Genomic DNA, 26,630 nt, shown 5'->3' with positions numbered 1-26,630 from the left:
CAGACAATTTACATGTGATAATATTTTATTTGAAGTTTCATTGTGCTTCCAATATGTGACAAATCTTACATATAAAGCAGTTTTATTTTTCTCAAATCTTCGTAGAGATCTTGCATGTTTTATGATAAGCTTGCAAATTGAGTGCATTTTAATAAGCAATACAGACAATTTAGGTGCTGGAATATTTAGAGTGAAGCTTCATTGTGCTTGTAGCGTTTGAGACATCTCACATATAATGCCATAAACGATAAATAATTACTTTAATTTTTGAGATATCGACAGTGACCTGTCTTTGGAAATGGCAATTCTCTCACTGTTACCATCCGTGGTCGTCTCTCCATCATAGTACGGAGCTTCATTCGTCTTATTCCTACCTCCCCACCCCCACCCGCCCAAAAAAAATTGGTGTTGTGCATGCTCGTGTGTGTGTGTGTGTGTGTGTGTGTGTGCGTGCGCTTGGTGATACTTTTATTAGATGTTAGTGTAGTTGATTACAGGTTTCTTAGCAAGCTATAGTTCAGAATGCAGCAGCAATTTGTAATAATTGCCATTTTTTTCTGTTGCGTTATATTCCCTCCCCTCCTAAACTAGTGGCGAAAAAAAGCGTTGTTTCATGACAGCTCACACATTACTAGATTTAACACGCTTTATATGTTTAGATACTGTTTCTACATAAATATTATGTTTTCAAACACATTTTAGATATTGTGATATGTTTGACAAGCACCGTAGCTGCGGTAAAAAGTTAATTCAGTTTCACACGTTTTCCTTGTACTTAACCTCAACGACGTCTGAATCATTTGCAATAATTCTTATCGATTATATTTTTCTAGTTATACATTATTTTCACTTTCTGCTTTCCCCTTATTCATACGGGATATACTGGAGCAACTGTCCGCCATGCCATGTTATTGATGCAGCATGTTGCTGAGATGGGAGACCATACTGCATACATGTTATAACTTCTGAGCATAACCTAATAAACGTCCCAGGATAGCATATGATGACATATTGGTCTGATTACACTGGCTATGCTGCGTGCAACAGTCAACCATGGCATGTTTCTCATGCAGCATTTTGCTCAGTCCGGAAACAATACTGAACACTCCTTGTATCCTAATAAACCTGTGAGAACTACCGTTATCATATCTTTGATCCTTCCTCCCCTTTTTCTGCACCCATACCATATTCTGACTGTTTAAGCGTTATGTTTTCACCTGGCGGCAGAAAGTGAACTACTACGTTTTTCAGCATACTCTGCGAACGCCGTGATTAATGAACATACCTACGATGTTTCAGCGTCTGGTGGTGTATACATCCCACACTGCGGCACCCAGAACACTGTTAGTTTGATTATAACCAGCTGGTACTACCTGATCAAGTTCCATACATGATATGACGTTGCGGTTCTCTTTAGATGTAAAAGTATGTAGTTCGATCAGAGAAACACAAATTCGGTGTCGTAATTTGGCGACCATGAACGATGAAAATTACTAGCGAAATCAGAAAATTCACCATATTGTCCACTATAACTTGGCGAAAACCACACCTAGATACATTTATTAATTCTGGATTTAACTGGGGTGTCGTGACTCCGTTGCCTCACCCTGTGTAAGTGTACATAAATAGTGTAATATGACACTATTTTTACGCCAGCGGTACTTGTCTTCCGGAAATAATCGAATATCTTTGACTTTAATATGAAAATATGTAGTTTTTATTGCATATTCGGCATATTTTTTGTACTACGCTTTGAGTGGTTGGAGACAGGAAAGCGTACATCGGAACTAAAGTAATTTTATACCATTTCCACATATCAGTTAAATATTACACTCTGAGTGGTTGGAAATAGGAGGAGATATGGGGTGTAACGCATCAATTGATTTACTTCAATCAACTTGGAGTTCTAATACTATACTAAGACTGGCTTGAGGTGTTGGTTGTGAGGAGTTTTTAATTTTCCATTGACACAATTGGTCTACTTCCATCTTCTTGGAGTTTTTTAATGCTGCACTGGAGATAAGGAGTGCTGCCCTGTGATTGGTTGGAAATGGGGAGAGGTATTTTTTAATTTTTTTCCAATAATGCAGTTCAACAGTTCCCGCCATCTTGGATTTTTAATACGGTGCCATGATTGGCTGTAGATAGTTGTATGGCATCCCAGTGACAAGGATGATGCCAAAGATAAGAATGATACCACCGATAACAGAGATGGCGTCACTGACGACGTCATGAGTTCAGTGGCATCGATGACATCATGCCTGACGTCACTGATGACAGGACAGCACAAAAAGTGTACCAGACACAATATATTCAAATCGTACATGAGCTAACATCATCCTTGCTCAATTGCGAAGTGTGGTTTGAGAGTGAATGCTACGGCTCCCAGGGCCAGTAACATCACAGCCCCACAGCACTACTTCTCCCAGTACCTCTCTTCTACGGTACTTTCCAAACTTCACAGGGGCTCTCTACTATGTTTTGCGGGACCAGCGCTCCTGGAGGATACGAGGTTGTGAAAAAATGGCTTAGCTTCAAGTTGGGGGATGGTTTCTAGAACAAATCTTTCGTCTAGCGTTGCTAGTCCGATTAGGTACGGTGGAGAGCTTCTATGAAGTTCGGAAAGTAGGAGTGAGGTACCGGCGGAAGTCAAGCTATGAGGGGGGATTCGTGCAAGCCCGCGGCATTGAATGCCGGTCCGGCAAATAGTTTTAATCTGCCAGCCAATTTCACAACAGTGCGCACTCCACTACAGAGTGAAGGATTCATTCTGGAGTAATGCACTGCAGTTACACATCGAACAAATACCCGTTTCGTTGTTGTACTTTGCAGATATCAGGCAGCTAGCTGGCTGCAAGTGTGTTACACGACTGACATACTGGTGGTTAAAACTCGAGCGGCTGCGCTCCTTGCCAGGGTAGAACAATATAACTTTTACAAACGGTGAAATGACTGTAGTTTGGGACAGATTTTGCGCCCGCGACATTGGAGCAGGCAGTAAAACTCTTAACGAGCACCGAGGCTCTGGGAGCGGGAGGGCCGTCCATTGCCTCCGTGGCGCTCTGGCAGGCTGGAAGGTCCCGCCCTATAGGGGAGGTACTGCTCTGCTGTCAGAAAAAGCACTCCTTCTATTATTTGCCGTACATATTTATGAGTATGTCTGTGCCTTCCCTTACGACTCTATCCCTCTACTGCTGCCTACAGCACCGTGGAAGTTATTCCCTGGTGTACTGAAACACTTTCTGTCATCCTATCCCTTCTTCTAGTCACTGTCGCAAGCCGATTCGCGGAGAACTCCGTTTCTTATCTTACCAGTCCATTTAACTGTTAGTGTCCATCTGAAACATCACACTTCAAACAGTTTGGTCTACTGCTTTTCGGACTTTCTCGCTTTCATAATCCACTTTCGTACAATGCAGTACCCCAAACGTACATTCTTATAAATTTCTTACGCGAGTTAAGGTGCGTGTTGCATACTGGTAAACTTAGTTAGGATAGAACTGCTCTGTTATATAGTGCTAATATCGTTCTAATGGCGTCATTGCTTCATCTATCATGCGTTACTTTGCTTCCAAAGTAGGAGAATTCCTTCACTACATCTACTAACGGGCCCACAGTATTGACTTCAAGCTTATCATTAAATTTATTTTTACTACATCTAAATCCTTCCGGCTTTGTGTTGTTTACTCTCAGTATACAGGGTGAGTCACCTAACGTTACCGCTGGATATATTTCGTAAACCACATCAAATACTGACGAATCAATTCCACAGACCGAACGTGAGGAGAGGGGCTAGTGTATTTGTTTAATACAAACCATAAAATTTTTAAATGGAACCCCGTTAGTTTTGTTAGCACATCTGAACATATAAACAAATACGTAATCAGTGCCGTTTGTTGCATTGGAAAATGTTAATTACATCCGGAGATATTGTAACCTAAAGTTGACGCTTGAGTACCACTCCTCCGCTGTTCGATCGTGTGTATCGGAGAGCACCGAATTACGTAGGGATCCAAAGGGAACGGTAGTGGACCTTAGGTACAGAAGAGACTGGAACAGCACATTACGGCCACATTCTAACACCTTTTTATTGGTCTTTTTCACTGACGCACATGTACATTACCATGAGGGGTAGGTACACGTACACACGTGGTTTCCGTTTTCAATTACGGTGTGGAATAGAGTGTGTCCCGACATGTCAGGTCAATAGATATTCAATGTGGTGGCCATCATTTGCTGCACACAATTGCAATCTCTGGCGTAATGAATGTCGTACACGCCGCAGTACATCTGGTGTAATGTCGCCGCAGGCTGTCACAATACGTTGTTTCATATCCTCTGGGGTTGTAGGCACATCACGGTACACATTCTCCTTTAACGTACCCCACAGAAAGAAGTCCAGAGGTGTAAGATCAGGAGAACGGGCTGGCCAATTTATGCGTCCTCCACGTCCTATGAAACGCCCGTCGAACGTGTACCTCACCCCTCATGGTAATGTACATGTGCGTCAGTGAAAAAGACCAAGAAAAAGGTGTTAGAATGTGGACGTAATGTGCTGTTCCAGTCTCTTCTGTACCTAAGGTCCATCACCGTTCCCTTTGGATCCCTACGTAATTCGGTGCTCTCCGATACACACGATCGAATAGCGGAGGAGTGGTACTCAAGCGTCAACTTTAGGTTACAATATCTCCGGATGTAATTAACATTTTCCAATGCAACAAACGGCACTGATTACGTATTTGTTTATATGTTCAGATGTGCTAACAAAACTAACGGGGTTCCATTTCAAAAAACCTAGGTTTGTGTTAAAAAACATACTTCCGTGCATTTTTTATGGTTTGTATTAACCAATTAACCTCGCCCCTCTCCTCACGTTCGGTCTGTGGAATCGATTCGTCAGTATTTGATGTGGTTTACGAAATATATCCAGCGGTAATGTTAGGTGACTCACCGTATATATGCTCAGCTGAATCGACTGTTTCTTTAACTGAAGCATTCATATAATTCATCATGACTTTCGCCCCGGATGCCAATGTCATCTGTGAATTTTACCATTTTTATCCTTTCGCCCTGAATTTTACTATTCCTTCGGAACTCTTCTTTTACTTCACTCACTGCTCATTCGATATATACAGGTTAAACAAAAGAGGAACACTTCATCCTGCATTGTGCCTTTTTTAATCCGAGCGCGTCTCCCATCACGATGAATTTGATATCAATAACAAAATCTTAAACGTTTCGTGATTCATTGATTTTGTTCAATATGTTGTGTTCTCTTCCTCAGAAGCATCCTAACCTCATCGACGGCTACCTATCCAGTGAACATATTCTTTCTCATCATTTCATATATATTCAATTCGGCAAGTAATAAGTACAGTAGTTTTTGATTTGCTTTATGATAAAATACATTACATTGAGTTTTCTGATTGATAGATTTTGCAGATTTTTTCCAACACTTCGACGGAGAATGGCCTAACACTGATTCAATCGACTGTACTCTTTAATTTTTGCCTTTACAGTTTTCTGTTAATGAATGTTTCGTTTTAGAGCATCCCACTCTTACTACATTTTAGAGATACACATATTCTCAGTTTCAATCATGTTGGCAGTTAGTGATATAATCGTACTGTTTCCTTATTTATATCCATACACGTAAAAATGTATGTTTGCATGTACGTTCCACATCGCCTCCAAAACCACTTGACCAAATATTAAGAAAACTTGGTACACAAATAACTTACTGTCTGGAAATAATCGCTGGAGAGGTAAGAACTACCTTCCTATCAAAGGGATGGCCGTGAAGGAGCGGTGTAGCCCACTATGCAAGAATACCCATACTTCAGTGATCCAGTATTTGAGCGTAACTTCGCCTTAGCTGGTCCCAGGCCCGGCTCCGAAAGAAGGAGGGGGAGGAGTAACACTTCGTTAAAAAACCTTGATTCACCTGACCCAGCTGATAGTACCTCGCAAAGGCCCCTTGCCATGGTATGGCGATGACCTCAACGGCGGTGGAGGCGGAGACTGTGGGATTCAGAACGGTGGAGCTGGCGGAAGAGGCAGCCCATCTTTCTGGGGCTGATACAGATTGAAGCCGCTGTCTCCAGGGATGAGGAGGAACCTTCGAAGGCTAAGGGAGTAAACACTGATAGAAAATCCTCGATATATTCTCGATCTGCTGCACCAATAGCTTCCTAGGAAGGTGAATGAGTTTGTAGGGGATTGAAGTCCTCAATGGCAGAAGAGGCACAGGGACAACCAAAGTTTCCCCGGCGACTGGAAAGGCGGACGAAGGTCGCAGCACGTTCGAGATCTCGAGTCGTCGTAACTACTACTTACTGGGCACAGGTCCTGTGCCCGTTAATAAATGTGTAATTGTTGTTGTGCAGCAGCATTCCCTCAATGACGGTATCACGCACAGGCGTCTTCTGAAGAACACAGCACAACATGTTCTACTGCCATCGGGGAGCTGTGATGGAAGCAGGATCGCGTCGTCTGAGACGTGATCGCTGCTTTGCTTGAGGAGAGGCTGTAAAGCAACTCGTGTACCGCGTTCGTGACTGAGCAGGTCTATTCAGGGAAGGGGGCTATAGAATATGCCCTAAATATAGTGAACCTAAATTTTAACACGACTGGGAGGAGCATTCAGAGGGTACACCACATATGGTCAACAGAAAATGAATAATGGATAATGATACCGTACATCGATCAGAAAGGCGAACGGATATTGTTTCTCGTGAACTTAAAACATTTAAGATCGATATTGCAGCACTGAGTGAAACTAGAAGACCAGGCGAAAGACAAATCAAGGAACAAGGGAGTGCCTATACTTCCTTTCAGAAAGGAAAACACATTCCTGAACTCTGTATTTATTTTGTTGACTTTCCTGTCACAAATGAACTTGTTCCTCACCTCGATGAACTGCTTTCTGGCGTAAGCGAAAGACTCATGAGCCTACGCCTCAAACTCACCAATAACAAACGCTTTACAGTTATCAGTGCATACGCTCCGACCGTCACTTGTGAAGACGATGAAAAGGAAGCCTTCTACCTCCAAGAAAAGAAAGCCTTCTACTGCCGACTGGAAATGCTTCTATCAATAGTACCCCAAACTGACAAAGTCAGTCTCTTGGGAGACTTCAGTCCACGAGATGGCAGAGACTCAACATTATGGCCCAAAGTAATTGGAAAAGAGAGTGTAGGGAAGTGCAGTTCTAACGGAGGTCTTCTACTCACAAAATGCTCAGAGCACCATTTAGGTATCACTAATACAATCTTCAGGCAGAAGGAAGAACTTAAAACCTTAGGGAACATCCACGGTCAAGACAATGGCACGTGGTTAACTATGTAACTTTGAGCGCCAGAGACCAACCCGATGTCATTATTAAGAAAGCATTTACAAGTGCTGATGACTGCTGGACGGACTATCGACTGATACGGTCTGTGATAACCCTTCACATTCATTTACAACGTAGGACACAGAGAAAACTTTCAAGATGTAAAATGAACGCAGACTGTCGTAAGGATAGTCGCAACAAAGAAAAATTCCAGAAAATCTTGCATGAAAGTCTACTGGATAAATATCCTGAACGCACTGAATAACACTGGGCAACAGTGAAGGCTGCAATAATGTCACCTGCTGAAGAATCAGTTGGATACTGCAAGACCAAACACCAACTCTGATTTGGCGAAAACTACCAAGAAATTCCGGTTCTGCTAAACAAAAAGAGAAATGCACACCAGGCTTGACAGAGGAATCCTAAGTCAATCATCAAGAAAAGAGAATGTCAAGAAGTGAAGGCGGAAGTACAGAGGAAAACACGTGCTCTGAAAAACGAGTGGTGGACGATGATATCTCAAGAAATGCAACGTCTAGAAGAAAGTAACATGACTCAAGCTAAACCCACTTAAATCTAGGGATGACTCTATCCTTCTGAAGGACAGCAACTTCATTAACACACGATGGAAGGACCATTTCCAAGATCTCTTGAATAAAGACCCAGAGATCAATGAAACAACACTTTCCACAATTCCGCACAAAACCTCATCTTGGCGAAGCACCTTCTCTGCAAGAAGTTGAGAAAGCTATCAAACAACTAAAAAACAACAAAACCACCGGATTAGATTGATTCCCTGCTGCATTTTTCAGGGAAGGTGGAAGTATCCTCATACTAATTGTCATTGTCAAATTATGAAGCACTGAAGCCATTCCTCCCGACTTCAGAGATGCTCTGGTAGTTACCACCTTCAAAAAGGGCGACAGAACTGACTGTGGCAACTACCGTAGAGCATCCGTTCTACCTGCTGCTGGAAAAATACTTGTTCGAAGTCTATCCAACCATCTGATAGCTCTCGCTGAAGTCTGTTTGCCTGAAATACAGTTTGGAATTCGACCTAATCGCAGTACCACAGATATGATTTTTGTGCCAGTGAAATGCAGGACATGTGTAAAGAATAAAGACCTCCTCTGTACATGGAAATCACACATTTTGTCAAGGCTTTCGACTCAGTCAACAGAGATTAATTGTGGAAGATATTAGCTAAAATAGGCTGTACTGTGAAGTACATTAACATTCTTAGACTACTGCACGATAACATGAATGGCATGGTTCTTGTCAACAATAGCCCTGGAGAGAATTTCGAAATCATAGCGGATGTGAAGCAATGTTGCGTGGTAGCTCTCATTTTGTTATCAATATCTGTTAGAACTGTACTTTTTCTTGTCGACAGCAACCTAGCAAAGGGATAGAAATAGAATATAGGACTGATGATGGTCTATTCAGTCACAGTAGATTACGAGCCAAGACTAAAGTATCCACTATGGTCATCATTGAACTTCAATAAGCAGATGATAATGTCGTTCCTGCCAACTCAGAAGAAGATCTACGAGCTACATGATGAAGCATACACGAGCACTGGTCTAAGCCTTAACACCCAGAAGACATAGATCCTACACCATCCTGCATCCAACTCTACCGCCATACCCCCAAGAATCACAGTCCAAGGCAAAGTCCTGCAGAACATAGAACAATTACCATACTTGGCAGTCATCTTTCAGGAAATGCAAATATTGATGCTGAAACACAACATCGTCTCAAATGTGCCAGTACAGCTTTTGGTCGACTTTGTTAACCATAACATATCTATACCAGGCCACTGTGATACCACCTCTTCCATGTGGGTGCAAAAGATGAAGAACTTACAAAAGGCACATATGATATCTGGAAAAGTACCATCAACGCTGCCTGAGAAGGATCCTATGGATGAAATGGCAATATCAACACCCTAACATCAGTCTTCTGGAAGAAGCAAACTCTGCTAGCCTTGAAGCCACGATCTTCAGGCATCAACTCCGTCGAACGGGCCACATTGTCCGTATGCCTGAATCTCGTCTACCAAAACAGATTACGTATTCTCAGCTAAAGGACGGTCAAAGAAAACTAGGGAGACCAAAGAAACGAATCAAAGATTCACGAACGACATGAAAGGATGTCAAATAGAAACTGATAGCTGAGAAACTAATGCATTTAACAGTCCAATATGAGGCTGCAGTGTTTGGGAAGGTACTCAGCGCTTCGAGCACCTGAGGCGGAAAACAGAAACTAATGAAGGCAATGGTAGGAAACAATGCCAACTCCTGAAGACAAGCAACGCTACGCAATCGGTCCCCACGAGAAAAAATATGTGTCAACAATCTGGAAAAATCCGCAACTCCAGGATTTGCCTCTACAGTTGCTTAAGATCCCATAGAAACAGTTTCGAAGAAGACAATTATACTCGTCAGCGAGTGATAGCACATTATCACCATTTGAAAATGAGAGAACTTAGAGACTTGAAACAGACCTAACACACGATTTCAAAAATTTACGAAACTTTTTGTTGCTGACGACCCCCATCAAATGATGAAAAGAAAAACACTTATTTCTTACTACATTGTCGATGTTCATTCACTAAAACTGGCGTATGAACATGTTTTTTTAATTTATTACTTCTTTACTACTACCTGTATTCTCGATACTTTTGCAGACTGTCTTCACATACGTCGCTGAATGTACTTACAATAATATATCATTGTACAACCCATAGTTCAAGATATATGACGACAAATTGTGAGATGTGTGAAAAAACAGCTCCATCATGCATAATGTTTTAATTTATTACGCCTTTACTGTTAACTCTATTGCCAACACCTTTCGCAGATAGTATCCACGTATGTTCCTGAACGTATCTACAAAATAGGTCATTCTACGACACATAGTTTAGGAGATATGATGTGAAGTGCTGAGATTAGTGGAAAATTGTGGAGTCGTGTATGACGTTTTAGTTTATTACTTCTTTACTACTAACTCTATTCGGAACCCATTTCACAGACAGTAGCCGCGTACACCACTGCATGTCCCAGCAATATCATATGATTGTACAACAGACAGTTCAGAAAATACGACTTCATAAACATTCAGCTACGTGAAAATGAAACTGCAGAGCGAAATTCACTAGAGATACATGTGAAATATGTGTACAAATACGTGAGAATTATGTTTCATATATGTGAAAAGTATCTGCAGTGTGTGCACGCTGGCAAATCATTCGGTGAAAAGCTCATTCCAAACACCTGGTATGATTTCAACCGAATTTGGTACACATATTAGTCACGATATAGAGTGAGCGTCACAAGGTAGCGAGAGAAGGGGGAGAAGGAGTTGGACATTGAGTGGGGGGGGGGGGGGGGGGAGAGGAGATAGGGAAAGATGAACAAGGGGAAAGAGGAAATGAGCAGAGATACAGGCAGGAGGATACGGACAGAGAGAGGGGGAAATGGGTGGTGTGAGGAGAGAGCAGATGCGCAGAGGAAGGAAAGGGGAGGAAATTAACAGAGAGGGGAGTGAAGAAGGAGGTAGACAAAGAGGTAGGGGGGAAGGAGGAGACAGACAGAGAGAGTGGGACGAAGAGATGGACAAAGAGAGGAGTAGGGCAAGGACAGAAGGGAAAGGAGCAGATGGACAGAGGGGGGGGGGGGGGCAAGAGCAAATTGACACAGAGGGGAGGGACAGAGAAGAAGATCTACATCTACATCTACATGATTACTCTGCAATTCAAGATTTTAAATATGGCTGCAACAGCAACTGTTGAAATTCTTCACGATAAAGGATGACAGCCAAAACAGTTGCAGGATAAGAATTTTTTTATTCACAACGACAGATGGTTTCGGTTTATTATAAAATTTTGGTTGTTTTCGCTAGTATGTATTTCACCGCCTACGTTACGCGAGATTCTCGCGCATTACACTAGTGCCCTCTCTCTTTAGATGTATTCCATAGTGCAAGCTTCATCTGTTTGACACTAGGTCACAGGTAAATTGGTTCCATATTTTCTATTTTACATAAATGTTTTTAAATGGTCTGATATGTTTTATTTATTATGACAGAAAGTTTGAATTAACACAACTTTTAATAATTTTTGATGCACTTATGTAGGTATTCATGGATTTTAATATGCGCGAGTGTCTGGCACATACCACAAGTGCCCTCTCTCGGCGAAACCATCTGCCCTAGTGCTTTCACACTCTTGTCTCGATAGTTCATAGTCGAAGTACTGGTGCTAAACTGTTCGCATTGACCCTGTGCCCATAGTCATGTTGAACAAATGGAGAAGATGTCTTAATTATTGACGACGCCTTTGGCACAATTGATTTATTAATCTCCATTGCATGATGTAATTTTAGTAAGCAACTAAAAGATTTTGTGCCTGTATTACTCTGGTAATTTCACTGTTACTTAAGCTTTTGTGTTTCTCACTTCCGATGCTAAGGCTTTTCAAATGAAAGTGTCTTCCTGTTCAGGATTTTTTATTTCTGATGAAGGTATATTTATATGTATCCAAACCTTGGTCAAGAATTTTAATAAAAAAATCTTATCCTACTCTGCAATTCACATTTAAGTGCTTGGCAGAGGGTTCATCGAACCACAATCATACTATCTCTCTACCATCCCACTCCCGAACAGCGCGCGAGAAAAACGAACACTTGGGCTCAACAAAATATTTTCGCATTCGGAAGAGAAAGTTGGTGACTGAAATTTCGTAAATAGATCTCGCCGCGATGAAAAACGTCTTTGCTTCAATGACTTCCACCCCAACTCGCGTATCATATCTGCCACACACTCTCCCCTATTACGTGATAATACAAAACGAGCTGCCCTTTTTTGCACCCTTTCGATGTCCTCCGTCAATCCCACCTATTAAGGATCCCATACCGCGTAGCAATATTCTAACAGAGGACGAACGAGTGTAGTGTTAGCTGTCTCTTTAGTGGACTTGTTGCATCTTCTAAGTGTCCTGCCAATGAAACGCAACCTTTGGTTCGCCTTCCTCACAATATTATCTATGTGGTCTTTCCAACTGAAGTTGTTCGTAATTTTAACACCTAGGTACTTAGTTGAATTGACAGCCTTGAGAATTGCACTATTTATCGAGTAATCGAATTCCAACGGATTTCTTTTGGAACTCATGTGGATCACCTCACACTTTTCGTTATTTAGCGTCAACTGCCACCTGCCACACCATACAGCAATCTTTTCTAAATCGCTTTTCAACTGATACTGGTTTTCGGTTGACCTTACTAGATGGTAAATTACAGCATCATCTGCGAACAACCTAAGAGAACTCCTCAGATTGTCACCCAGGTCATTTATATAGATCAGGAGCAGCAGAGGTCCCAGGACGCTTCCCTGGGGAACACCTGATATCACTTCAGTTTTACTCGATGATTTGCCATCTCTTACTACGAACTGCGACCTTCCTGACAGGAAATCACGAATCCAGTCGCAACTGAGACGATACCCCATAGGCCCGCAGCTTGATTAGAAGTCGTTTGTGAGGAACGGTGTCAAAAGCTTTCCGGAAATCTAGAAATACGGAATCAACTTGAGATCCCCTGTCGATAGCGGCCATTACTTCACGCGAATAAAGAGCTAGCTGCGTTGCACAAGAACGATGTTTTCTGAAACCATGCTGATTACGTATCAATAAATCGTTCCCTTCGAGATGATTCATAATGTTTGAATACAATATATGCTCCAAAACCCTACTGCAAACCGACGTCAATGATATAGGTCTGTAGTTCGATGGATTACTCCTACTACCCTTCTTAAACACTGGTGCGACCTGCGCAATTTTCCAATCGGTAGGTACAGATCTATCGCTGAGCGAGCGGTTGTATATGATTGCTAAGTAGGGAGCTATTGTATCAGCGTAATCTGAAAGCAACCTAATCGGTATACAATCTGGACCTGAAGACTTGCCCGTATCAAGCGATTTGAGTTGCTTCGCAACCTCTAAGGTATCTACATCTAAGAAACTCATGCTAGCAGCTGTTCGTGTTTCTAATTCTAGAATATTCCATTCGTCCTCCCTGGTGAAGGAATTTCGGAAAACTGCGTTCAATAACTCCGCTTTAGCGACACAGTCGTCGGTAACAGTACCATCGGCACTGCGCAGCGAAGGTATTGACTGCGTCTTGCCGCTTGTGTACTTTACATATGACCAGAATTTCTTCGGATTTTCTACCAAATTTCGAAACAATGTTTCGTTGTGGAATCTATTAAAGGCATCTCGCATTGAAGTCCGTGCCAAATTTCGCGCGTCTGTAAATTCTAGCCAATCTTCGCATGCTTTTTCCGTTGCCTCTGCAGATGCACAGAGAGAGGGGCAGGAGGAGATGGACAGAGAGTGGGTGTGTAGATAGAGGGGGTGAAGGAAGAGATGGACAGAGAGAGAGAAGGAGGAGATGGACTAAGAGAATCTAAACTTTGTGTTCTGCCTTACGGCAGGTCTTGCATTGGGGGAAGCCTCGTCAGAGAGGTCCACAGCATGAGCGTCTAGGGAAGTGATTCCAGTGGTGGTTACCCGTTGCCTTCCACTGATGATGATGAAATGATAATGAGGACAACGCAACACCCAGTCCCTGAGCGGAGAAAACTCCGACCCTGCCGGGAATCGAACCTGGGCCCCTCGGCGTGTCAGACCGCCGCGCTGACCACTCGGCTAGCGGGGCGGACGGACTCATAGAAGACATGAGTAAATACATACTCAGCTAATATTCTATAAAGTTGCATGTTGCATGCATTGAAAAATGGTTTGTTACCAATTTATTGAGCCGGCCGCGGTGGTCTCGCGGTTAAGGCGCTCAGTCCGGAACCGCGCGACCGCTACGGTCGCAGGTTCGAATCCTGCCTCGGGCATGGAAGTATGTGATGTCCTTAGGTTAGTTAGGTTTAAGTAGTTCTAAGTTCTAGGGGACTGATGACCACAGAAGTTAAGTCCCATAGTGCTCAGAGCCATTTGAACCAATTTATTGTGTTCCTTACATTGAAATTTGGATTAAAAGTCAGTGAGTTCACATTAAACATGTTATTTACAAATTAATCCTGAAAGATACACTGATTGTCAGACAGTAAACTCGTCTTCATTATTCTTGCCCAGACAATCGCAATTATGCGCCTCTCGGCAAAGTGCTAGATAACAGTGCCGAACCTCGCTTTGCTAGCTGATGCAATATTAGCCTTCTGCCGAGGTTGATAGCCAACAGCACTGGGTGCTTTCTGCATATACACAGCCTCACTTTGCCTCTCTGGCACATTTGTCAATTGTGTGCCGTGTAGGTAACAAAGCAGGTGGCCGGGGGTCGAGCCCTATGATGCGTTTGCTGCTGCGGCTCGCTGCCTCGCCGTGCGGAGCGTTACGGCAGTGTTTGATGATCCGTTCGTCGTCGGGCCCGGGGTGTATCACACAAATGCCGGTGTGGTATACAGAGTTACATGGTAATGTACCAGAAGTGGAAATCTGAGCATAGATAGGACGAAGCATTAAAACGAGAAAGATCGCTAGAAAAATACAGTTGAGGTGGATACAAGGCAATGATAACATAGTAATATTACGTTACGTCGTCTCAGTAACAGCCCGCGCTTAGGACAGCATCAAGTCTATATTATCCATCTGTACTACTATCTGTGTAACGTTGTTACTAAAAATCTCGAAAAGTAAAAGTTCTTGACCGATTTACTACAACTTTTTACAGAATGTTCTAACAAACATTTAGACGGACGTAGAGCATGTATTTTTCAACATATATGTTGATATCAACAATAATACGACTTTGACGATGTGGCGATATGAATACTACCTGGCTACAGAAATAAAATTCATAGTAAAGGTCTGACAATGTGTCACATCGTACTAACGCTAAGAAAGAAGAAGCAATTCTCTCCTAAGCATATGCCGTGCACCAGTAGATAGCTACATAATTCTACAATGCCAGCCACTCGCGTTGGTGGAACAACAGAAAAATTTGCGAATGGAACAGAAAGGGAAATGACTGGCAGTAGCACAACGTACCATCCGCCACGCAACGCACGATAACTTTAGATGTCGTACTAAGTTCTCCAAATGAAATGATAATTAAATCATGACCATAAGACGTCGACAGGCGCTGATATGCATCAACGGAGACAGTTGAAAATGTGTGCCCCGAACCCGGGACTCGAACCCGCGATCTCCCGCTTACATGGCAGACCCTCTATTCATCTGAGCCACCGAGGGCACAGAAGACAGTGCACGCTTGCATGCTCCTCGCGTGATCCATATTCCCAACTTAATGTCCACACACTACATTCGTAGTGCCCCTGCCCACTACACTCATTACTCACGGCAGACAATCTTACCGAGTCCTGTAAGAATTTGGGCAATGCGTGTGTATCCAGCTCAAAAGAAAAAGGTCAATGGCCGGTTAGCCTTAACGATTTGAAGAACATTATGAATATGGTATCTGTTCTTTCGGACATGTCCGAAAGAACAGATACCATATACATAATGTTTTCCAAATGTTGACATTGAGCATTGCTATGCAAGCAGTTCTTGAGGGGAAAAAAAATACTGCACGTTCAGTTCCACCTGAGCAGCCCAGGTTCGTGTTATAAGGCATTTCATGCTTTAGGGAGTTGTCGCTATTTCCATTGTTCTCCAAATGTTCTCTCAAGAGGGTCAGCCATTACGTGTACGAAATGGAAGGGACATCCGTCATGTTGCTACCCCACTGAGTCTCGTAAAAGACTTGTTATTCAGTGATCGCGACTAAATGCCACGATCGCCAGTGAATGCAGCTAGCCGCTGCTTAGTCGGGCCTCGGTGGATGACGGTGTCGGACACTCGTTTTACGGCGGCGCGGTTCTTTCCGTCCCTTTACGACGAACCTGCACCTACCTGTGAACATTATCTCAGTATATCATCAGTATGGAAACCGAACGAAACCTACTGTACTTCGACGTGAACCAGACTGCAATTAAAGTCACTAATCTACGTTTCGGGAGAAAGTTTTCACACGAAATGAAAGGTTGGAAATTTTGTCCTCAATTAATATATTCTGAAACTTGGGTGAACAATTATCACTGCCAAGCCCGTGCTAGTTTTAACACAGTCACTCACAATTTCTTTCACTCACGTTAAAAAGTTTATGGTGTTGCATTTCCCGAAAACGTAATAGCTACAAAAATACTGATTGTTTTTGTTTGATAATACTCGCCAAATATTAAGCCTGTCGGTACCAAATGCAGTCACAGTTTTTAGCCACCGACCTGCTCAATACGCCACGCGGAATTTATGTCTTTTCTCGTCACAAAATTCACTTAGAAATTCCGAAACTTTTACACACCCATCGGAATAATTATGCCGTCACTTTATAACACTTTTGATGTATGAAACACTGCTAGGTCGGGCAGCTTATCGTTTCCATCGGAACTACTTCTACCCACGTCTGAACTGTTTCATGGCTAGGCTTCCACTCCTCTTTAGGATACTCTAAGTCTTCTCTAACAGCAGAGAAAGGTGCGCGAAGAACATTGCTTTACCATTGGTCAGTTTACTCGACAGCCAATAGCAAAACAACATTCCCCCGCGTCAATCCGCGCTTTTCATCAATAACCAATCGCAAAATAGTAAACCTAACGACTACACCATTTACCGACGTAATTATCTCATATGCTGAAATTTTGCCTATGCATTAAGTTATTTACTATTGTTGGTCATACCTGAATTAACTTTCCCTTTACCATAAACTTACTTTACAAATCTATTCTACAAAAATCCCCTTTGTCCATATCCTTACTTCTTCGAAATGTTCCCACACTAAATCCTACTACACAACTCGTTAAACAATTATCTTCATATTAACCTTAAACCACACTCACGCATCATTCATACTGCTAAAACACATTTATAACATTTTACATACACAAAAAGACATAATAACACTTTATGAAAATACTAGAACAGTTTATCAAAAACATTCTATTTCTTTAGTGCACTCTAGTGGGCACAATCGAAAGTAAAATCACAGTCCCCCTATCCAATATTGTCCTCTATCGGCTGATACATAAACTACGTGCGGGTCCAGTTTCGCGTCACCATCGGTCACGATCCAGCTCTGAGACACATCTCCCACTTAACGGCATACGGCGCTACGCCTCAGTTTCTATCGACTATTTATTTTTCTCGTGGAACCCTCTAAAATCTCCAGTGTTCTTTGGTACATAGTATGTGACAGAAACAAAGCGGCAGCGTCGAAACTATAGGGGCTAACTTCTGCCTATGCAACAGCTTCCGCCTTCTACTCCGCTGACGTTTGTAGGAATCAGTTGCGTTCAATGAATAACGGAAGAGTTTTCGAGACATCGGCGATTTTATTTGAGTTAAAGGATAGAAAATATCAATGCAAAGACAAGACGAAGAAATTTATGAGTCTTCACTGTGGTAGAAAATAGAAAACAAGTTTCAAGTATTGAAATTACTATTTACTCCATTGTTACAAGAAATTAAATAAAATTAAAGAAGGTGTTTAGAACCCCTGCCTCCAATAGTGCAGCATGCCTGCCGCCTGCGTGCGACTGCCTGACGCACTCGCTCAAATATACCGGATATCACACGAACATCTTCACATGCTGCATGTATCCTTGCAATTAAGCCTTCCGCTGACTCTACTGGAGTTTTACATACCTAAGGATTGAGGTCAGGCGACCGAAGCGGCCAAGTGCCAGCGTCACATTGATCAACTCGGCGATCTCCAAACATCTGTGCGATCTGAGTCCTGGCAGATAGACCGAAGTGTGTGGGCGTCCCAGCGTGCTAGAACCGCACACTGCGACGGGGCTGCAAGTAGCACCGCCTCCTGTAACTGCGGCAGCACTTCTCTAATGGGCGCTGCATAGCTATCGTCTGTAAGTCGAGGAGGAAACATGTAGGAGCCAATAAAGCGATCGTGTACCATTCTAGTCCATACATTTATGGTAAACTTCCCTTGGCGACGTCTTTCGTGTGTGGCGTGGGGTTCCTCTTCCGTCCAAATGTAATAATTGTGAGCGTTGAACACAGCCTCACGCTTGAAGGACGGCTCGTCGGTGAACAACGTACAGGCTGTTTCACTAAATGTGTTTGCCTCTGTGAGTTACGAAGTAACAAGTGACCGAAATATGTATTGCGGTAGGTCACCATAAGAAACGTTACACTGTCTCTGGAGCTATGAACATAGTTTATCGTGTTATTATCCAAAGAGTTACAGCAAAAAGATACAATTTTTGAAATGGAACAATAGTTAAATGGAACAATAGTTGTTTCTATCATCCACTAGAATCAGTAACATCAGCTGTGTATACATCAATTTAAATTACATTCCTATCACTTTTAGTTTGGGAGCTACAAACCTTCAAAGTTTCAGGGGCAGATACCATACACGCTGCGCAAATGTGATGCGGCCGACTTGTAACGTCGCCAGTGTCACGGAGCGAGATGCTTCCTCGATGCGCTGTTAAGACTGCCGACTGTCGCCGCACACGGCCGCATACCCGACAGTTCGGGCCACACAAACAAACGGGGCTCAATATACCACAGTTGCTGACATCGGATGAAGATGGCATCCACGAACAGTGAGTACGTTGACATGTTGCTGATGCTCGGAGAGTGCCGACACGATGCCACTGAACTAGCCATGGCGTACGCCGTGAGATATCCTAGGCGAAGAGCTCCGGCAACCATTACGTTCTTACGTGCCAACAACGACTTCGAGAAAGAGGCAGCTTGGTAATGCGCCGCAGTAACAGACGAAGAATTGCAAAAAGTGGGGAGACGGAGGTGTTTGTTTTAGCTGCAGTACACCACAATCCTCATGTCAGCTTACGAGCCGTTGCTGCAGCCACTATTGTCAGTCTCACATCTGTTAGCGTATAGTACACGGCGACAGGTTTCACCCGTACCACCTGTCACTGAACCGGGAGCTGCACGGGGACGATTTCCGTGCGAGAGCTACGTTTTGTGAATGGGCGATGCGTAATTTCACGCTGGAGTCTTTACAAGATGTTATGTTCTCTGATGAGTCCACGTTCACAAATTATGGTGCAGCAAATCGCCATAACGTGCACTATTGGGCTGCAGACAATCCTCAGTGGGTACGACCTGTAGACCGTCAACATAGGTGGTCTATTAATGTATGGTGTGGAATCATCGGTCCACACTACTTCCCAGGTACACTGACAGGTGAGTTATATCGCGCGTTTATAGTCGACAGTTCGGGTGGTCTCCTTGAACATGTGTGTCTACACACGAGAGTCCATATATGGATACAGCACGATGGTCACCCAGCCCATTCTGCGCGTGCTGTTGTGGAAGAACTAAACAACAGGTTTGCAGGAAGGTAGTTGGGTCGCCATGGTCCTCATTCATGGCCCGCAAGGTCGCCCGGTTTAACACCATTACATTTCTTTTTGTGGAGATATTTAAAGGATCATGTTTATGTCACTGAGCCCACATCCCCAGAGGACGTGACACCAGCGATGTTACATCTCGTCCGCAGATCCTTTAGAAGGCGCATTTCATTGTGCAATGAGGAACATGGACACACTTTTGAACATCTCATTTAAATCAACTTCCCACCGGCAGAACATCCATCACCAACCACACAGCCATGTATTATGTACAGCGTGCGGTATCTGCCCCTGTAACTTTGAACGGTTGTAGCTCCCAAACTAAAAGTGATAGGAATGTAATTTAAATTGATGTACACACAGCTGGTGTTACTGATTCGAGTGGGTGATGGAAACAACTATTCTTCCATTTTAAAAAATGTATCTTTTTGCTGCAACTCTTTGGATAATAACACAATAAACTATGTTCATAGCTGCGCAGACAGTGTAACGTTTCTTATGGTGACCTACCGCAATAAATATTACCGTCACCTATTACTTCGTAACTTACAGAGGCAAACACATTTAGTGAAACACCCTGTATATGCAGTGTAATGTGTCTCTCCAGCGCAACGCTGCAAAAACCACTGCCGAACTCCACACACGGAGCAAAATCATGGGCTGTCAGATGCTGTGCCTTCTGAAAATGAAAAGGATACCTTCCCTCCTCATGCATCAACCTCCAACCGCTACGTGAATCCTTTGCAGTGCGCCCCGCCACAGCGTGGGTGTGGATGGACCCGCGTCGAATCTCTTTAATGTGCCCTCATCAAATAGTTCCGTGCCTGAGCTTCTCACACCACCTTCTCTGTTTTCACGTCCTTTGAAACCACCTGTTTACCTAGACGCTAATGAGTAGGTGCAAACGTGAAATCGTGTGGGTGGCACCTATTTTGATATCTTTGCCCGTAGACGCGTAAAGATATGGACCCATTTCCTCTCCTCTCATTGTGGACGAAATGCATATTGCACTGCTCGGACCAACTGAAAATCTCAATGGTGTGATGCAAAAGCAGGAGACAAACTATGAAGAAGCGCTGTGTTTCTACAGTGTATGTTAGTCTTGCCCCTCTGTCGCCGCTGCTGTTAGCTATCGCTACAGTGTTGTTGTGACATGCGTGGGCTCGTTCGGCTCCACGTAAAGCCCAGAAAGTTTCCAGGTCTATTTCGATCCGACCCACCCGTGGTCGGTCAATGTATAGAGCCACGTTCGCTGCCGAAGGGGCGGTCTAGCAGGAGGCGCCGGCGTCTGTAAGAGTTACACTCTGTAGCGTCGTTGGATGGTGTTTCCGAAAACGTGCTCCCGACCTCTGTTTACTCCTCAAGACACATTCTAAAACCACCCGAAGTTTGTCGATATTGTTTTGTAACACCCCGTATATATTTTAAAGACGATTCTTTTCAACTAAGTCTTCTGTGACAGCACTAAACAAGCCTAATGATACCCATTAGGCGACAGAAACAATCAGATGTTTTCAATGTATTTACACGGTACGTGACTTTCTTAGATTCGCTTTTCATTGAGTAGTCTTTGAAACAACTGCAGCCCATTTCCATCATCAGGTATCACTACATTTGTCTAAATGGTGAAACTGTTATTTTTTATGTTGGCCTTCTGTGTGTTGTTCTTGTATACTAAACTGGTTTCCTACTCTTAACTTTCGTGCATGTTTGTGTTGAATATTATCCTGAACAATTCAAGTGGGGTGCCGTCTGATAAGAGTTGCCTAATCAAAGTGAAAATGTATAGCTGTATTACAATTAACAATTACCAAAAATAATTAGGAAACGTAAAATTGTGTACTAAATAAGCTGCCATGTAAAATTCTGTATTGCGTAGTGCAGTGAATAGTGCTACAGTGCGTGACGTCACAGTACAATTCCAGTACACAAAACTAACAGTATAAAAATTCTACACAAGATAAATCGAATTTTGAAAGAATAAATGTCCAAAATGCTTGTATAGAAAAACCCCATAACTTTACGTACGCAAATCAACTAAATACAATTCGCGACGTTAAATGATGCACACGCGGATGTAACACTCGACTGTAAGAATACGACTATCTGACAAACAAATGAAGTCTGAAGTAAACTTCGTCTAAACTGACACTGCTAATAATTTTGAAATGCAGCTCATGGCTTTGAATGATTTTACTGTGTCCTGCCTGATATTAGATTCGTCCTAACAAAGGTTTCATGACTTATCTTGTGGCGACGAAACGCGGTACTGGTCGAAAGTGGTAAATATTAAAATACAGCGCAGCAACAAATCAGCTAAAGAAAAGACACCTTGCCCAGTGCGGAGCAAGGAAAAGAAGCTATGCCAAGCACATTATGCTTTACTTTGAATGACTGTGTTCCGTTCCATGCAACGCTGCGGCACACACTTATGAAACAAAATTTGCACGAAGTGATGATGGAAGAAACTCGACTTATTAAGTGGCTGAAAAGAGACTAGTATTCAAAACTACACTGAAGAGCCACAAAAAACTGGCACACCTGCCCAATATCGCGTAGGGCTTCCGCGAGCACGTAGAAGTGCCGCTAAACTACGTGGCATGGACTCGGTTATAGTCTGAAGTAGTGCTGGAGGGAATTGACACCATGAATCCTGCAGGGCTGTCCATAAATCCGTAAGATTACGACGGGGTGGAGAACAGCACGTTGCAAGTCATCCCAGATATGCTCAACAATGTTCGTGTCTGGGAAGTTTGGTGGTCAGCGGAAGTGTTTAAACTGAGAAGAGTGTTCCTAGAGCCTCTCTGTAGCAATTCTGCACGTGTGGGGTATCGCATTGTCCTGCTGGAATTTCGCAAGACCGTCGGAATGCACAACGGACATCAATGGATGCAGGTGATCAGACAGGATGATTACGAACCTGTCACCTGTCGGAGTCGTATCTAGACATAGCAGGGGTCACATATAACTAGAACTGCACACGCCCACACCATTACAGAGTCTCCGCCAGCTTGAACAGTCCCCTGCTGACATTCAGGGTCCATGGATTCATGAGGTTGTCTTCATACCCGTACACGCCCATCCACTCGATACAATTTGAGACTTGTCCCACCAGGCAACATGTTTGCAGTCATCACCAGTCAAACGTCGGTGTTAATGGGCCCAGGCGAGGTGTAAAGCTTTTTGTTGTGCAGTCATCAAGGGTATACGAGTGTGCTTTCGGCTCCGAGAACCCATATCGATGATGTTCCGTTGAATGGTTCGCACACTGACACTTGTTGATGGCCCAGTATTGAAATCTGCAGCAATTTGCACTTCTGTCACGTTGAATGATTCTCTTCAGTCGTCGTTGGTCCCGTTCTCGCAGGATACTTTTCCAGCCCCAGCGATGTCGGAGATTGGATGTTTTACCAGATTCCTGATATTCACAGTACAGTCGTGAAATGGTCGCACGGGAAAATCCCCGCTTCATCGCTGCCTCGGAGATGCTGTCCCATCGCTCGTGCGCCGACTATAACACCACGTTCAAACTCAGTTAAATCTTGATAACCTGTCATTGTAGGAGCACTAATCGATCTAACAACTGCGCCAGAAACTTGTTATGTTACATAGGAGTTGCCGACCTCAGCGCCGCATTCTGCCTGTTTAAATATCTCTGTATTTGAATAGCCATGCCTACATCAGTTTCTTTGGTGCTTCAGAGTGTATTGTGAATCTTATTCCTTACCAACTGCAGTCATATTTACACAAATAACTTCTTATTAAAAAAAGTGTGACGCTGCCATGAAATTAGATAGTATAGTGGTAAAGGAGTGGTCTATCTACAGCTCTAAGCTAAGTGAACAAATAATTGTACTTAACCCCGTCTCGATAATCAAACTAACTGATCCGAACCAATAAAGAGGAAATTGCTAAGTATTCATGTTTCTCAAACTTATGATAAATTACGCGCGAGATGGTAGTGCGGCCACAACGTTACCTAAAAATCTTCACACTTCTCAAATCAATCTTTACCAAAACATATTTCCAAAAAGCAATTTGCATCTCTGTGTTCTGGTAGTTATTTACAGATCGCTCAGTGGCGTAATCAACATCCGGTTCCCTCACTTTTCTGTGAATGCTGCTGGCAACGAATATGCTATTGATTACCGAAGATCACGCTGCTTGCACCTTGCACTCAGAATCTTTGCGGCGTAATATAACGACCATTCAAGACTTCTGTCCGAAAAATATCCAGCGTACAGTTTGGCCCGCATCTTGTGGTCGTGCGGTAGCGTTCTCGCTTCCCACGCCCGGGTTCCCGGGTTCGATTCCCGGCGGGGTCAGGGACTTTCTCTGCCTCGTGATGGCTGGGTGTTGTGTGCTGTCCTTAGGTTAGTTAGGTTTAAGTAGTTCTAAGTTCTAGGGGACTTATGACCACAGCAGTTGAGTCCCATAGTGCTCAGAGCCATTTGAACCAACCAGCGTACAGTTTTGAAGTGTGACACATCGATTAAAAATAGAGTTGATACCGTTTACATTGAAATCAAAAAAATAAGCTAGTAACCTTCCTGTGGATATTAACGTTACCGTATAGCAACTGTGCTAAATCCGTTGTTAAGATGTGTTGTCCACGCAGTGTGAGTCAGCCTTCCACGGCGCCTCGGTGTACCCCACAGCAGCCGTCCTTCTCCGGGAGCAGGGCTGCATCACGCCCCCCAGGTTTTCGCGGCTGCCCGCGCCCACCCCACGAGCCGCCGACTTGCTATTCGGAGGACGCTCGACCGCCAAGTCGAGCGAGAGGCGGAGCCGGTAAACTGCGGACAATGCGGGTTCATTTGGCGGCCTCTCGAACGCGAGGGCTGCTCGCTCCCGCCTCGGGTGACAGACAGACGGCGGCTGCGCGGCGCACCAGAAGGGACGCCTAATTCCCTGCCCGCGGCGAATCCCTCACTCCCTGCCAGTGACCAGTTTTATCCGAGCCTGCAACCTGTTTCTAGTAGCACAGTTCCAGCCAGTTCACGTGGAACGTTCTCCGACCAAGTTAAGGACTTCGTTGCTCTGTTTCCACTCAGATGGCAGGCAATACTGTCTCGTCATACGACGGACCGCTTATTGCAATTACAATTTGAACTACCAATAAGATCTGGAACTAACACAGCTCACAAATTCAACACTGCACCACTCATCGAAACCGTGACACATATTTGTGTTGAACAAAACACTATGAACACATAATTAACACAATGTACACCACATTTGAGATCCAAAACAACCTGCATCCAGGCACATAAGTGCTGAGTGAGAGGCAACACCATACCTCACTACGAAACCAATAACATTTCGTGAGAGGAAGGTATAGTATCCAATGAACGTCCCACTTTAATCTATTCGTGGTTGTTGCCATGACTGTTGAATAAAATAGATGATGCGGTAAAAATCTACATTCTGTCGCACGTATATTTCATTTTCAAGAATGTGTTTGCAAACCTTTGGTTTCATCGTCTTGTGCTGATTGACCATAACAATTTAGTCACTTCGCATTACAATGGTTGGCGCCAAACACACAGAATTTTTCTGAATAACAATGTACAATATTTGTTATTCTTTACGACGCATATCGGCCAAAGCCGTCAATGTAAAGTTCTTTACCGTTTCAGACGAAATAAATTTATCAGCCGTTCTTTTTATTTTTGTATCTAATGATTGCTATGGTCGAGACGCCTTCTAACGAATAATAAATAGATTTAGAGGTAAACAAATTCTGTGCGCAAGTGCTAAGAATGTTCACCGAGCCTATAACGATTTTCTGTCCTATACAGCGGCATTACATAGTATTTGGCCCGCTTCGCTTGTCGTGGACTCATAGCGAAAACCGAGACGCTTTGTTTGGCAAAAGGCGAATAATCTTTCTTCTACAAATAATAATGACGTGCCTTCAGGTAAGTCGTTCTACCTCTGTTATCTGCCTGTTCTGACGCAGAAGTGAACAGTCCAACGTTTCACTCCATGGACGATTATAAATGTGCTAGTTCGTGACCCACAGTGGAATGAACAGACGCGCCTTATGAAACTTTTACAATATCACGACGATATGTGAAACAAAAGGCAACTGCTGAAAACGAATAGGGAGAGAACCGCTGTTTAGAGAAAGAGAAGCCCTGCATGTAGAATGTGGCGTTTCATCAACAGGAAATTGTTGTGTGGTTTCCAGCCTACAAGTCAGGTGAGAAGTTCTCGGTCTTGTCGGTCAAAAATAGACGATATTCAACGTAGTCCTCTTTTGGATCGATGCATTTTATCTCAGTGAGTTGAGTCAATGTCTAAATATCGATTTTGGAAGGTCTGAAAAATACCAGCGTACGAAATCCATAACTTTTCTATTGAAGTGGAAACGTTTCCAGTTCGAAAATATCTACAGATATGGGCACAGAATGGAACAAGATGGTGCTTGATGTAGTGAATAGTATAAATATTCTACGTTTCAACAAGTCTTACTTCAAAAGCCTAGAATTTCTCACAGGCAAAGTTCCTCTGAGGACAGATGTAATGATCTGAAGAAAAGTGGTTTTATTCTTCTCACTCCAAACCTCTCCTTTGTTGCTCATGCATTATGCCCAGAATATTTCCATAGTATCTACCACTTATTGTTCTATGCTTTACAAGGCAATCGACAATAATAACTCCTTTTCCCCTGAAAAAGAAGGGTCATCAATTTGACTAATATTTATGTAGAAAAATTAACGCATAAAGGAAATGGTGCCCTTACGAGGTATTGTATGTGAGAAAATCAGGTATGAGTAATGTCGTATTTTTTACTTGCGCTGTTACTTCGTCTTCTGTTACAGCTGGAGTGGTGTACTTCTAAGGCCTGTGATTGCAGGTGAATCGAATTAAGCTTCATTTGTTTCAG

This window comes from Schistocerca serialis, chromosome 1 (genome assembly GCF_023864345.2).
Source record: "Schistocerca serialis cubense isolate TAMUIC-IGC-003099 chromosome 1, iqSchSeri2.2, whole genome shotgun sequence".
NCBI classification, from domain to species: Eukaryota; Metazoa; Arthropoda; class Insecta; order Orthoptera; family Acrididae; genus Schistocerca; species Schistocerca serialis.
The sequence above is the reverse complement of the archived record's forward strand: the minus strand, read 5'-3'. Positions refer to the sequence as shown.